The following is an 11,384-nucleotide window of genomic DNA, read 5'->3' as shown; positions in this document are numbered from 1 at the left end:
AAATGAAACTACACTGATCGGTCTACCGAACCAGAGGATTGGTTGACCGAACGATCAATATTAAAGACGAACATAAATGTAAATCTCGACAAACAGGGAAGGAGCATGCTCGGTCGACCGAAAGGAGTGATCGGTCGATCGAACCCTTAATGGTCATTAATTACCGAAGATCGAATCAGCATCGGATCTCAGCCAGGAAGGAAGGGAGCAGGTTTGGTAGACCGAACCTAGGGATCGGTCGACCGAACATCGACGGTTCTTATAAAAGAGAGCTCGAGGTCCGAGGCAAAAAAAAACAACTCTATGTTCTGCTTTGAAAATCATCTCCGTGCAAACTTCTGCTACTGCTCTACGACTCGCAAGCTGCTCCATCCAAAAGTGCCGACCAAGCTTCGTCTTCAATCAATTGTCAGTATATTTTATTTTAGAAAAGCTTGCATTATACTTAATTTAAGTAAGATAGTAGGTTGTTACTATCTTACTCATCTTCTATACGCACTGCTTCTTTCCGAGGTTTTCAGAAAGAAGAGACTTAGTGGATTGCCCATCGGTGCAGTCAAGGATCGTGGACCTTGGAGTAGTAGTCGACCTAGGCTCTGAACCAAGTAACCGAACTGAGTTTTTCTTATTTCTGTTGCACTTTCTGATATGAGTAGAAGAAAAGTTTTAAAGAAGCGCGATTCCCCCCTCCCCCCCTCTATCACACTCATCCGATCCAACAAATTGTGTGTGTAAGATTCAATAATCCAATTTATTAATATTAATGGGTTTTTAACTGGTTATGATCTCTATGGTACATGGCCCTGATGGGCTGGTATAAGAAGAGAAAGTCAAATTTCAATTGAGACATGCTGAATTGTTGACCTTCTTCCTCTTCTAGCTTCCTATCTTCTTCCCATTGAGACGAGTCTCCGGTTGTCATCCAACTAATGCAGAAGACTCTTCATTGCATTCACAGGAACTTCATGTCAATGACAAGGAATCAATTACATTGGCTTTGGATTCAAGTCAATCCTTTCATTTTCTATTGTTTCAATATCAATTTAGCTATTAATACGGCGAATAAGGTTGGGCCCATGAAGTTAGAGTCAAAGTTAATAAACTTGGCTGATGTGGTGATCAAAGTCAAGGAGGGGTCAACATTCGAGGTCGGCATGGGCGAGCCATCCAATCGATCGGACAGTTTGTCCGATCAGTTCCCCATGTCCATCTGGCTTGATGGAATCGCATGGGTGAACCATCCAGCTGATCAGACAGCTTGTCCAATCGAATCACCAAGCCCGCCTGGCTTGATGGAATCCCGAGTCGTAACCTAGTTTAGTTTAGATATGAGTGGCACAATTGTACGACTCAGATAAATCATCCAACCGATCGGACAGCTTGTCCAATTTGATCGCCAAGTCCGCCCAACTCGATGGAATCCCAAGTTGCAGCCTAGTTCAGTTCAGATCCGAGCTGAACAATCATACGATTCAAATAAACCATCCAGCCGATCAGACAACTTGTCCGATAGAATCCCCAAGTCCGCCTGGCTCGATGGGATCCCGAGTCACAACCTAGTTCAGTTCAGATCCAAGTGGTACAATCATATGACTCAGATAAACCATCCAATAAATAGAAAAGTTGTCCGATCGAATCGCCAAGTCTGCCTGGCTCGATGGAATCCCAAGTTGCGGCCTAGTTCAATTCAGATCCAAGCAGCACAATTGCATGGCTCGGATAAACCATCAGTCAATTGGGCAGCTTGTCCGATCAGATCCCCAAGTCGGCCAGGCTAGATGGGATCCCTAGTCACGACCTAGTTCAGTTCAGATTTGAGCAGGCACAATCATACGACTCGGTCAAACCATCCATCCAATCGGACATTTTTTCTGAACGGATAGACAAGTCCGTCCGGCTCGAGCTACTTGCCCGAGGGGGTGCCGAGTCCTTAAGGAGGCCTAGTCCTCAGAATGGTCAACACTTAGTTGATCCAAGCTCGTCCAAGTACAGAGTTTGACTGGACGTTGGAGAGCATTCGGTCGACCTATCAGCAAAGCACAGTGGGGGTCTATCAGCTCGACAACCCAATATTCCTTTTTAGCATCTTGTGTAACTGTTGTTAGGGAATCCGAGGAATATCCCCCTTGCCAACTGTACACAAGAAGTTTCTACCCTACAAAGCGTAGGAATTGATAGCATATTATAGGAAAGGAGTCAAAAGGTCATAATGGTTGGTTCTATTTTGGTAATGTATTGAGATTCGTGCAGAGAGAAAAAGTAATACTATATAAGGAGATGGAGAGTAATACTATATAAGGAGATCTCCATCTGCAAATGCAGGTACACAAAGCTTCGTTATAAAAGTTCATTTCTTCTTTATTATTGTTCATCTTCTCCAACACCATTTGTCTGACTAGCATCGGACTGCCTGTGCCAGGACCCCTCCCAAGCCTAGTGACTGACGATTTTCGCCTCTAGTTCTTCTCTGTGGTACGTAGATCCGATAGTAGTGTCAAGTCCTTATTGCTTGAAGTCTCCTCACAGTCAACATCGATGCCACATAGCCAGTGTGCTATCTTCCTCGATTCCAGAGAAGATCAGTCATACACATGATGATAACAAAATCCTACAGATGCATCCTTCAGTTTAATTCAATGCATTATATTCCTTCACTTTTGTCTATACTTGCACACTTTTGTATCCCGACATCTCTTATGGAGTAGGCTTCACTTGCTAATTTTTGCAAAAAGTGACCCTAAGAGTCTCTCATAGCTGGTCCACAGTTATTTGTAGAGAGATAAATAAGAAAATTGGACAGGTCATTATATGAGAGAGTATTTCCGTCAGTCAAGAATCAATCTTGATCTATTTCTATAAATCTATCATATATTGACCAACTGGCTTATACCATGAGGATAGGCTTCACTTGTTAAGCTTGAGCATCAACCATCGCTTGCCATGGGGCGTTTTCTATGGATGACCAGTTTATGACATTCAATTATATTTATTTTTTGTAATGACATATGTGACTCTCATTCTTAGCAACGGATACAAATAAAAATATTTCATTTAAAATTATTATTTTTATATAAATGAGTCTTTGATTCAATAAGTCCGAAAGATGGGCAGCTCGATCATCAAACTAATTCAAAATTGCAACTGACTCCTCGCCAAGCAAACAGCCCAAATTTTTCTTTAAAATCATTTATAGAATCCCTTTATAAGGTTGGAAAGAACACAAAATTCACAGCATAAATTATTTCATCACATTTTTATTTTATTTTCCTCCTCCTCTTTCGTAATTTTATAAAGCTCAATTGTTTATATAATTTTGTTATTATCTATTTTTATATTTTCTATAAAAAAAAAAGATTCCAACATAACACATTTCATTTCATAATGAAACAGATAGCGCCTTTCTTAGTGTTTTTAGTAAAAAGATGATAGGAGAATAATTTAATTAGGCTCAAATGGTTAATATTTTCACTAATTAAATACAGTCGTATTTAGAAAAAAAAAACACATGAAAAAGCTTTTCATAATCTTTAATAATTTGTTCAAACTCATGTTATTTATATTTTAGAGAAATATCGTTTTTATTCTTCAAGTAGGTCCCAAGTAACAGAAGTTAACATGTCCTATAACATGAATTAGAGAGGTAATTCACATCTTTTAAAGATAAATAAATTATGTCAAATAAATTCTATCAGTTTAATTCCGTGGACTAACCAAACACAATTTTTTAAATTCAATCAAATACACCCTCTGCCCTCATGCGAAACTGTGCAATTCCAGATCTTGTAAATAAAACTTCTTTTACTTGTCTTGAGGAATGAAAGCAATGGCAACCTTCACAATTACTCACATTTCGTAAGAACTTTTTTTTTATCTGACAAGATCGTGCAAAACAGATTCACCTCAAAAAAGAAGAAATAAAAATTCCAATAAATATCGGTCTGTAAACTTTATTTGCAATGAATTCGAAATTAACAGCTCATAGTTTGTAAACTTTATTTGCAAGGAGAATGACTAATTCACGAGGTCTCAATGGAGATCGAGTACATAGAATAGAGCACTGCTACGCATTAGTTCTTCTAAATATAGACAGCAGTAGAAACTCACTCATTATTTCAATCATCCTTCGCTTCAGTCTCCTTGGATTTGCTATCTTTGGTCAAAAAGCAGAAGCAGGAGCAGCAAGGACACTGGAACAGGATCTTCATTGCTTTGCTCCGAGCTCCAAATGCTGAACTCCGTGACGGAACGACACTCTCTCTGTTGCCCTTCCCTCTAAATCCACAAACACTAAATCCTTCTCCACTTGTTACCAGATGATGCCGGAATTCCAGCTCTAGAAGCAGCATGGGCGCCATGGCCTACTGTTTTGTTGTTTCCTACGAGGGTCATCATGTTAGTCACTCATGAGAATATACTCCTTGTTGCATGTATTTAATAATGCATATGTGAAAAAGGGAAATTATCAAGCAGAGGTACCATCATCTTCATTATTTTTCTTCAATCTTAAAGGAGTTCTACATGAATATCCGTATCGTGAAGCAAGAGAAGATCCATGTACCGAAAAGTTGTCAGGATCGCAGCTTCTTCAACATCTCAACTAAGATGAGGATGGAGTGGATGGGTGGGTTGACAGGGACAGCAGAACCTGATTGTGTTAGGATGATCATGTGATGCATACATGCATTGCTAAACTAGATCAGATCTGCAATGAGGTATGACAACCACCATTCATCATAGCTAAGAAATAAGGATAATGTTGAGCAAGGCACCCACATGTGGATGTTCTTTTTCTTTAAGGTCCCCACTGTGTGGCTAAATCTTCAACATTCCTTTTCCCCACTGCTTGATTTATCTTTAACCACATTAAGAGCCCAGGTACCTCGACCGAGGATCACTATAACAGAGGAAATTGTGAGATCTAATTGAGTTGCTAACGCAATTAACTAAAATTGATTGATAGATTTCCAACCATTTCTTTCTCGGAGCTTTGGCATGGTTCAATTTAATGTCTCGGGCTCTTGTAAGGTTATTGTTTGAAGTACACAAAGGAGTTGAAATTTATGGTGTTAGATTAAAAGGCACACATGGTTATAGTAACTCCCACAACTAGTATTTACCTCAGCAAATTTGGCCAGGTCTTGCATCTTCGGAGTGGAAATCAATTTAGTGGTTAGCACATGATGTGTTGTCACAATGAAGTCTGAGGTTCGAATCTCGACAAAGCCGAGGTAAATATCTCCCTTATGTGTTAGTCACTATTCCAAAGGCTAGTAGCCGCCGCTGGGGGCGCTGGGGTAAGCGTATTCATCTTTTTACCATAATATTAAATTATACTTGAATGGAACTTTATCATTCTAACCCCGAACTAATCAAGCTAACCAACTTTGGCAACATCATTATTCCAAGGGACAAGCCTAAAAAAATGTTTCTGAAAACCTTCTTTCTTGAAGATCTCTCAACGCGGTAAATAAATTGGTTTTGAGCCTCTTGTTTACCTTGACACAGGCATTATAACAGTGGCAATAAAAGTATAAAGAACTAAATTATTTATTGTATCCTTGGCAATTGCTGATGGGACAGGATGAATGATTGCTAATAGGTAATTATCATGGGGGAGACGGAAGTAAGGATACTATTTTTGATCAATAAGAAAACTAAAAAAAGGAAGAGAATTTTATATGTTATAGAGACTCTAGAAAAGGGACCAACATTTGGAATATATTACATCTGTATTAAGTACTAATAACATTGCTTATAGGAAAAAAAAATCTCCATTTTAGCATTTATATTCCACACACATTGTTTTAGATAAATAAAACATCGGAAGAACTAGAATGAGATGAAGTGAACCAGATCAGACTAATGATTTTCGTGGATAAGGAAGAGGCTCACAAGTTTGAGTTTAAGTCCAAGTCTGTCAGAGTATTCACTTGATGACAAAGATTTAATTGTTATTGTAATTGACCTTAAGCTTGAGTTGACTAGGGTTGAGTTTTAATATTTGATTAATATGTTTCTTGATGAGAACGAGAAACAATAAGTAAAAGGAGAGTTTTATTAGAGAGGGAGATTGTCGGTGTAATCGATCTCGGATCTAGTTGACCAAAATTGATGTGGATGTGGATGTTTGAGTGAAAAAATAAATAGGCCAAGATTGATCATATACTTAATAGTGGAAAAGTCTAAATGGATCATGGTTGACCGGATACATAAAGGTCGAAAGTCCAATAAGGAGTTAGCAAGTGGCGAAATTCAAGTGGGTTACGATTGACCATATACTTGACGTTTGAAAGTCCAATAAAAAATTAACAAAGACGAAGTCCAAGTGAGTCATTGAGGATAGAACACTTGGAAAGGGTGAAATTCAAATGGGTCAAGATTGATTAGACACTTGATAATTAATGGTGGAAATCTTGATAGGTTATGAAAAATCAGATGTTAGACGTGAAAATGGAAGTCCAAATAGGTGAAGGATGATTGAATGTTTAACAATAGTAAAGTCTTGGAAAGCCAAAGTTAACTGAATGTTAGGTATGAGACGAGAAGTCCAAACATGTCAAAAAGAATCAAGTGTTTAGTAATGGTGAAGACCACGTGTTCGACATGAAATGACAAATCCTGACATATCGAGGTTGATCGGATTCTAGATAGATAAAGTCCTAGTAGTTGAAGTCAATCAGATACTAGACTAGGATGAGGCCCTAGTAGGATGGGGGTTAATCAATACTAATCGTACAACGAAGTTTCGAAGATATGAGAGTCCCTTGGCATAAATTAATTCGATGTGAATAGCATTTTCAACACTATGAATAGTGTATGAATCAACTGATGAACAATATCAGTCGACTATGAATAGTATTTTTATCCCTAAATCTCAAATTCAGAGGTTAAGGGGATTTGCTATAGATTAATCGATTAATGAATTTGATCAATCGACTAATGACATTATAGCTACAAATAGAATAATTGGAACTCGACTAAACAACTCGATTAATGAGCATTAGTCAATTGATGAACAATAACAAATTGATTGTTAGCATTATTGCAGCAAAGAGAAGATTTTTGGGTTGGCTACAATACTCAACTGATTGAACATTAGTTGATTGATGAACAATACACAGTTGATTGTTGGTGATCAAAGTTGAGTTGGTAAGAACCATTTTGCAAGTGTAACGATCGAATTCAGTGAAGGAATCGACTGATGGTGATGAGCAATCAATTGATAGGTGAAAATCAGCCCCTAGCTAAAGGCTATAAAAGAATGGTTTTGTAGAAGTTTTTGTTGTTGATTCTTGGGCTTTTTTTATAGGATAGTATTGTTGTATTTTAGACCTTAGGAGGCATTCTAAAGTAATCACAAAGTGCTCAAGCAAAGTTCCTTTCATATAAACTATTTCATTTACATTATTGACATTTGTATTTATATCTTTGTTTTGTTTTTGTATTGCTTATATAACAACAAGTGTTGTAAGAGGTTTCTGTACCTTCAGAAGGTATTCGACAAGAGGAAAACTAATGATGATTTTGGTAGAATGGTATATTCTAGAGTAGGAACCGGAGATTATAAACCATGTTAAAGCAGTTTATCTTTATTATTGTCCTTTCTTTTTGTTGTTTGTTTTTGTTTCCACTGCATATTGACATGTTTTAGACAAGCACATGATCAACGATACATGAAATTGCAAATTTCTATTCACTCGCCTCTAGCAACATCAATGGTCCCAATAAGTAGTATCAGAATAAGGTTGCTCTTCATTGGATTGACCGTCAGAAGGAGCATAACGCTAGAAGGAAGCTGTCACTTTACAATGGATCCCCAAGATGGAGACAAATACGACAAGCATCCGAGTATCTCCACCTTTTTGATTTTGGGAGGTTCGATCAATGGAAGGAAAGCACGAAGATATTCTTCCAAATGAACATAGAAGAGTGGTTTTCTCTAATGGAGGGACTTGAAGCTATAATGTATAGCAAAGAAAAACTCTTCAAGAAGAAGAAATGGCCCAAGCAAAGCTGTGACTTTACAATGGATCCCCAAGATGGAGACAAATACGACAAGCATCCGAGTACCTCCACCTTTTTGATATTGGGAGGTTCAATCAATGGAAGGAAAGCACGAAGATGTTCTTCCAAATGAACATAGAAGAGTGGTTTGCTCTAATGGAGGGACTTGAAGCTATAATGTATAGCAAAGAAAAACTCTTCAAGAAGAAGAAATGGCCCAAGGAACAAATCTAAAAATTTGAGACAAACCATAAGGTAACCAAAATTTTAGTTGATTTGGTGCCTAATAATATTTTATGTAAATTAAGAAAATATAAAAAAACATGTGATTTATAGAACAAGTTGGTCAAGCTCCATGAAGACTTATCCTCAATATAAAATGAAGACAAACCTAAGGAGACTCATAGACACTAGAGTAAGAGAACTTGGAGGTTGAGAGGTGATCAACATCCGAGTAGGATAATGAAGCAGTATCCACCTCAAGGATTGAGGGGGAGAGGCCATTGACATAAGAATAAGAGGAACCCTCGACATCCAAATCCGATGAAGAGGAAGTTTATACCACTCTACAAGTGTTGATAGCTCAACTCATGAAGGTATAAAAGTTTAATTATTAAAAATAAAAATTATATTATATGCGTTAAGTGTAGGAAAAATGACACTTACTATAAAAGCAAGTGTCCACAATTAATTAAGAAGAAGGTTCATATGATACCCAATGCTAAAGAGAAGTCAAAGGAAGTCGAATCCTGGTGTGAAAGGGAAAGGAGAATATAGTTGTAATTCCCCAAATTAATTTTGATATGATCAACTGAGTTAAGTTAGGCTTTGTATATTTAATGTCTTGTGTCTGAGTGTGCAAGGACTTATGAATATAAGAAGTCAAGCAGAAGACACAACAAGTGAAAAAGATGGCATGGGAAGGGAGTCGACAAGCTCAGTACATCCAAGGGATGAGGAGCTGCGAAAGACTATAATAGTGCAGTGAGAAGGGCACGCGCGGCGCATCCGATGGACAAGAAGTCAGGAGCAAACCTGCTCGAGAAGAAGGTCGGAGTTGGGTACAGGTGAGCTCAACTCTGGATGGCCGGAGTGTCACCCAAGTGAGCGGAGTCCAAAAATGGTTAACTCAGAAGTTGACCATGAAGACCCAAGTCACCTTAGTTAATTTGAGACGCCTCGAATGTTCAGCAGAGCAACTGTCGTAGAAGAAACTTGAGGCGCTTTAGTTGACTGGAGGCGCCTCAGATTAATAGTATTTGAGGTGCCTCAGTTCAATTGGAGGTGCTTCCAATGAAGAAGAATGAATGTTGCGTGAATAAAACTTATCTAGTTGGAGGCACCCTGGACTACTCAAGATGCCTCGAATCGCCACGTTAGTAAAACGGTCACTTTGATCATTGAGCTATAAATAGAGCCCTGAAGCCAGTTGTAAAGGACACACCTATACTACATTTTCATTCCTATTCTTCATTGTTTTTGTACTCAACTACTGTAAGAGGCCACTCCACCTCTAATATTGTTGAAGAAGGAGTTTTTGATAAAGATCTTTCTACTGCATTGGATTAACAATCACCTAAATTGTAACCAAGTAACTTCTGTGTCTTTTACTTATTTCTTTTATATTATTTTTAATTAATTAATGTGTGTGTCCTTACTAAGTTAGAAAGCAAGAGAAATTGTAACTTTATTTTGTAGGTCGTCTATTCACCTTCCTCTAGCCGATCCATCAGATCTAACAAGTGGTATCAGACAGATGCCTTAGAAGGACTAACTGCCGATTAAAGAAACAAGATGACTGGATCAAGCATTCACCTACTAAAGTTTGAGGGGAAATTTGTACTTTGGAAGCGCAAAATGAAGGTATTTTTTAAAACTAATTTTAATATCTTCTTACAATTAAATATGGTTTGAAGCACCCCAGGATGAGACCAGAGAAAACAAAAAAGAAGAGCGCCAATGAAACAAGAAGCAACAAACTGACTTTATAGTCAATGGTAAGGCAGAGTTTCATTTGCTGAGCATATTGCTACCCCAAGAAGTCAACTAGTTCGGCACTTATGACTCCGCCAAAAAAATCTAGGAGAAGTTTCTAAAGCTTCACGAAGGAACCTCGGAGGCAAAACTAGCAAAATGACACTTACTCTGAAATCAACTAACCAATCTCTAGATGAAAGAGGGAGAAAAGGAGGCTCAACTGCACACACAAATCAAGGAACTAATCACTGAACTCAACAACCTCAGAGAAATGGTAACGAATCAAGATTCACTAAGGTATGCTCTAAATGTATTTCCGAGAACTCCGGAATGGACATCAATAGTAGATTCCTACTATATCTTCAAGAACCTCGAGGTAAATACTTTAAAAAATTTGTTTTCAACTTTAGAGCTTCACAAATCTCAATGTACAAAAGAACTTAGAAAAGAAAAAAGAGCTAAAACAGAATCTAGCACTCAAAGCTAAAATGCTCAAACTATATTCAGAGTCTTCCCTCAAAGAAGACGAAGAGGCATTTATGGTAAGAAAAGTTTCAAAATTTTGTAAATCTAACAACTTTGATAAGAAACAAGCAACAAAGCTACTTCGTAGTTAAAAAAAAACTAAAGTGCTATAGCTGCCAAAAAGAAGGGCATATAAAGGACAACTACCCAAGATTAAAAAGCAAAAAAAAGAAAAGGAAAGGAAAAAGGTTAAGAAAGTCTAAGCACAAGAACCTCAAAGCGAAGTGGACAAAATTCATCATCTGAGTCCAAGAAAGAAGAATACGTCAGACTAGCACTAATGGTCAGTCATCAAGAATCAAATGATGAAGACACCTAAGCAGAGAGCATCGAGGAAAGGGGAGCATCCACATACGTGTCCGACACGGTAGGTGAGGTATGACTCTTACCTTTCGACCAATTATATGATGTAATAAAAATGCTAAGTAGATCCTTATGTAAATTATAAACCAAGTATCTAAATCTAAAAACAATTAACATTGACTTAGAAAATAAAATATAAAATGCATGCTTAAAGGAAGAGTTTGACAAAATTATAATTGGAAATGCAAAATTAAAAAATAACATAGAAATGTTAGAAAAAGATCATAAATGCTCAAATTTCTTACAAGCTCCAAAAAGAAACCTTAGATACAATGAGGAGCTTAATTAGTATATTAGAAATCACAGGGATCAAATTATAAAAGTTATAAAAATGGTATTCTGAGAAAATACTTGATAAATATATTCAATAGATAAAAATCTATTTTGGGTTCCAAAATCTGTTCTAACCTATTAAATTAATTTAGTTGAATTATCAAATACATTGGTAAAATTGTTTTTAACTTTTTGTTTGATGGTTTTTTGTTTAAATTTTTTCTTTGTGATAAACGAAGATG

The 11,384-nt window shown here is 37.2% G+C and overlaps 1 long non-coding RNA gene across 1 annotated transcript; it reads right to left on the bottom strand.

Annotated features, from left to right (window-relative positions):
• Positions 1 to 3,918: 3,918 nt before the first annotated feature.
• Positions 3,919 to 4,736, bottom strand: LOC122049576. Its single transcript, XR_006130991.1, has 2 exons — positions 4,477 to 4,736; positions 3,919 to 4,376 (listed from the first exon to the last, which is right to left on the bottom strand). It is a non-coding gene; the product is annotated as an uncharacterized LOC122049576 (long non-coding RNA).
• Between the last annotated feature and the right edge of the window lie 6,648 nt (positions 4,737 to 11,384).

The sequence above is a fragment of the Zingiber officinale genome, chromosome 2B (genome assembly GCF_018446385.1).
Source record: "Zingiber officinale cultivar Zhangliang chromosome 2B, Zo_v1.1, whole genome shotgun sequence".
Lineage (NCBI taxonomy): Eukaryota > Viridiplantae > Streptophyta > Magnoliopsida > Zingiberales > Zingiberaceae > Zingiber > Zingiber officinale.
This window is presented reverse-complemented; position numbering and strand designations above follow the sequence as displayed.